Source organism: Quercus robur, chromosome 1 (assembly GCF_932294415.1).
Source record: "Quercus robur chromosome 1, dhQueRobu3.1, whole genome shotgun sequence".
Taxonomy (NCBI): Eukaryota; Viridiplantae; Streptophyta; class Magnoliopsida; order Fagales; family Fagaceae; genus Quercus; species Quercus robur.
Genome location: NC_065534.1, coordinates 15,251,752 through 15,256,584, shown reverse-complemented (window position 1 = coordinate 15,256,584; position 4,833 = coordinate 15,251,752). Strand labels below are relative to the sequence as shown.

The 4,833-nt window shown below is 36.0% G+C and overlaps 1 long non-coding RNA gene across 1 annotated transcript; it reads left to right on the top strand.

Moving 5' to 3' along the window:
* Positions 1-2,619: 2,619 nt before the first annotated feature.
* Positions 2,620-3,399, top strand: LOC126722742 (uncharacterized). The gene is made up of 2 exons (XR_007654044.1): positions 2,620-2,828; positions 3,038-3,399. It is a non-coding gene; the product is annotated as an uncharacterized LOC126722742 (long non-coding RNA).
* Positions 3,400-4,833: the final 1,434 nt, after the last annotated feature.

Sequence of the window (4,833 nt, the reverse complement as noted above, 5' to 3'; positions counted from 1 at the left end):
TCCCTCCTAGAAGAGAAGAAACAGTTGACAATTCCAAAGCTTGGAGAGAGAGCTTATAGCTTATATATAGCTCCAAGTTAGGTGAAAGTTTTGAGTCCCAAACTAGGCCAAAATGGGCAATGCCATTTTCGTGCAAAAAAAATCAGCGTTTTGCCCTCTTTCCCAAACTAATTAGGAAATGCCCCTATTTTGAAACTCGATTTAAAAAAAAAAAAAAAAAAAAAAAAAAAAAAAAAATTTCTGGAACTCGAGCTTCATGAACTCGAGTTCCATGCAAGTTTTTTTCTTAAGTCTGATCGCTCTATAAGGAGCCCTATAGTGGCGTTTTAAATACCTATAGTGTTGTTTTTTATGGAACTTGAGCTCCATGAACTTGAGTTCCATGCAATTTTTTTTTTTTTTTTTTTTTTTTTTTACCTATAGCTACGTTTCATGGAGGCCTATAGTGGCATTTTTAATGGAACTCAAGCTCCCTGAACTAGAGTTCCATGCAATTTTTTTATTTTTTTTATTTTTTTATTTTTAAGTTTGATCACCCCATACTCGATTTTCTACAAATTGAGTTTTACATTGAAACTCAATTTTGAGAAAATCGAGTTACAAAAGAGTAGTTTGGGAAATGGGGCAAAACGCTGATTTTTTTTGCACGAAATGGGCATTTACGCATTTTGGCCTCCCAAAGTATAAAATTCTTTTCTTTTTCGTTTGTTTAAGAAATTTTTGTTTACGCATTTCCAAACTAATCAACTAATCAAGGTAGTGGGCTCTGAGTGATCTTTCTTTTCAAATCTATGAGCAATTACAAAAAGAAAGGATTTTTTTCAACCAAGGGCTCGGGATTTCATTGGGTTTAGGGGCTCGGGTTAGTGCAACTGTATCTTGCTTTTGGTACTAGCAACGAGATCTCTTTTGAGAGAAGCTAGGTGTAGTTGGCCGTGAGAACAATGGAGGGAAGATAAGAATAATCGAGAGGGGTAAATGTGTCTCACTAAAATATTTAATCCATATGTGCGAATCATTGTGAGCCATGTGTCTATATTTTTTTTTAAACAAAATGGTTTAGTCCAGGTCATTTACCACATCAGTATTCTCTTAAGCCACGTAGGACATAAACTAACAGACATAAATGAAAGGATGAAAAGTAAAACATATTACAAAATTTAAGGATAAAAAACAAACTTTTGAAAGTTTAGGGATGAAAAAGGACCTTTTGTAAAAGTTTAGGCACAACTATATTGATATTTTACACATTTAAATATGATGACTTGGTTTGTTATTATTATTATTATTTTTTTTTTTTGAGAGGAGAGGGGAGTTGGGTCAAACCCGTGACATGGAAGACAAGGAAGGAAGTGCCATTGGGCTAGAAGCCCATTGGTGACTTTAACTATTTCAAGCATGGACCCGTAAATGAATAAAGGACAAAGTTTAGTTACAAAATTAGTTGTAGTTTAAGGCTACAAACTTACTTAATAAAATAAATATTACAACATATTTTGAAAATCTAACTGTTGAATTATATGTTTTTTACGCTCTTAATACACATTTTAAATTTTGTGTCAATCAGATATTATTTACTATATGATCTATAAGCTTATATTTTGTGCATAATTTTAAATCACAAAAACTTACAATTTAAAAAATTTATCGATGACATAGCTATTGATATTTAATTTTCTTGAAATTTTGCAAGTATGGAGGATATAAGAAGAACATGTAATCTAATGGTGGATTTGTCAAAATTCACCCTCAATAAAAAGATATTAAGTGAGTTTGTAGGCTAAAGCTACAACTAATTTTGTAGCTAAACTTTTTCCATGAATAAATGATCAAGTTGACACAGATTCTTGTTACTTGTTAAGAAAATGCTTAGTGTCATAAATATTGCCATTGGTAAATCATACATGAGTCTATTTTCATGATAACATTTTTTTTAAGATAATGAAAAGCTTTTAGTTTTTATTTTTGGAATTAACCAATATGAATTTTTTTTTCCTCTTACACTAAGTGAGAGAGTTGGATTTTCCAACCCAAATTCTCCTTATTGAGAGAGTCGGATAATAATATATATTAAGCTATAAGACTCTAACCTAATTAATATAAATTATCTCTACAAGCTTTTAGTTTTCTTAAAAGATAATATAAATGTACCTAAGCTTTACCCTACCTTATTTATATATCTAATAGTCCTTCCCTTGGTATGAAATTTGATATTGCCATTGAAAAATTGTACTTAGCTTGAACTTTTTTAATTTTATTTTTAATTTTAGTTTATGTGAAAATGATTGGTCTTGTGCATTTAGTCACGTAGTGAGATGGTGATACCTATTAGCTGTGGCAATGATACCATGTTCGAACTAGAACCTTTTATCCTAAGCACCTACATTGAGCAGTGCAAGACCATCTACGGTGTCCCACCTTGGCCTCATTGGGTCACTTCTTATTATGGAAGCCATGTACGCATTCTTTACGTATATACTTTCACCAACTATTAAATCTAGAGCACTGTAGAAGTACTTTATTATGAAAATATTTTGTTATTGGTTGCCATGTCGTTTTCACTACTAATACTAAAACAAACATTTCTGAAAATTTTATGGCATATTTCCAAGATATCAAACTGATTCTCCACAGGTTTGGAAGCAACATCATATTCTCTAATGGGCTGAGAGATCCTTATAGTATTGGCGGGTAACTAGATAACCAAGCAATTACCACCACACAAACTTTTTAGGTTTACTTGATCGACTATATAACAGCTTTGATTTCTGATTCCAGGGTATTGGACAACATATCAAACACTATTGTTGCAGTCTTTACAGTTAATGGTATGTGCTCAACTCATTTATTTAGTTTATTGATGCCATTAAATGGGATTCTATATATCTAGAAGAAGAGTAATTGGGTGTCCATAAGCATTTGAGAAATGCTCAATAATGTTTAAACTTGAGGAGATTTCTTAGCTTTTGGCCAAGAATATTTCAAAGAGAAGAAAATCATAGCTGAGTTCATACTCAAATCAATTTTCAATTTGCAGGATCTCATTGCTTGGATATACTCTTTGCAAAGGACACTGATCCAGAGTGGTTAGTCATGCAGCGAAAGGTTGAGGTTCGGATCATCAAACGATGGATCACTAAGTATTATGCTGATCTTCTCGCCTACAAGAAATGAATTGAAGTCACAACAAAGATGAAAGAAGCAATAAACGTTGTGCATATTAAAACTGTTAACATGTATAATGTTGTGGGCTTTAGGCCCAAACTAGATTACTTATATAGCACACATTCTTGTACTACACTCTTGCTTGTATTGCACATTTATGCCTCCTATATAAAGGCACTCATGTATATTCTATTATTTTGAGAAGTACAATACACTTATTCAGTATTTCTAACATGGTATCAGAGCCACTGCTCTAATTTTCTTGTGTCTTGTAGTCTTGTCTTTGTCGGTATTTTCCGCTGCCTTAACTTCTGCGGTCAGTAAGCCCTTTTAGTGCCCTTTATCGACTACTTCGCTGATGTCAGAGGTCCTCAAGGTTGAATTTCTGTCTCTGCTGCCAAGAACTACCATTGTCGGATCTATCATCTCTAACCTCCGATTACAACACAAGATATAGCATTGTGTAGACCATCAATCGATCTACTGAACTCTGCCAGAAACTTCCACATCTAAGCCTCCACGCATTCTCACACATTCCTCAAAGTTTTGACGAGACGAACCACGTACCTCCACATTTCGTCACTCTTCTTCACATGCCGCCACGCGCTTGATCTGGACTTGTTGACATCATCGATCACGTCATCTACACCATGTCAACCTTAGGTGACGTCATCACTACCATGTCATTGGCTGACGTCACTACCACGTCATCGCTTACATCATCTTGAAGTCAACCGCTTACGTCATCCACAGGTCAACTGCTTCCGTCATCTTTGACCTATTGCCGTTGACCTTGACTAGTGTTGACTTTGACCTGCGTTGACAGTCGACTTTTTGCTAGAGTTGACTTTTTGCAGTCTAGGTGCTCCTTACCCAGTTTTTCGTGTAGATTTCGTTTTTGTAGTCCATTTTTGCATATTTTACTACTAAATGAAGAATAAGGACAAGTCTTATTCTTGTTGCAATAATCGTCGCTGACAATCCAGCAAACGTTTTTGCAATTTTTGTAAACGTTTTAGCCATAATATTGAGACTTGCTATCATCGCAAGTAGGGCTGTCCATGGGTCGGGCGGGGTCGGGTTTATGCCCAACTCGGACTCGACCCGACTGAATCGGGTGGTGAAAAATTTAACCCATAACCGACCTGGCCATAGTTTTGGGTTTTCCGGTTTGGGTCATATCGATTTCAGGTCCATATCGGTCGGTTTTGGTTCACCGGAGTGGAGCGAAATTTGGCTGGATTTTGGCTGAAATACTGTCGGATCTCGTCAGATCTGGTCGGATCTAATGAGATCTGGCTGATATTTTCCTATATCTATAAAGATCGGGCTGAGATCTTGATGGATCTGGCCGAAATATGCCTATATCATCGGACTTAGAGTTTGGACTTACCGGTTTTTGGCTGAAACTCGTGATTTCTGATGAGGAAGAACAGCTCATCGGGTGTGTTATGTTCGTTGGTTTCTCAGACAACTAACCCATAACTTGAATCGATGGCCTTGGGTCCTTCTGCTGGCAATCCATGTCCGACCGAAACTAAGCTTTGATCGGGCGGTTTCGGGCGGTTTTTCGGGTCCGAGCAGGTTGTGGACAGCCCTAATCGCAACAAATCAGCTGTTTTAATTTCTGCTACTGTTGCTGACACTAAGAGTGTCCAACCAATGGCT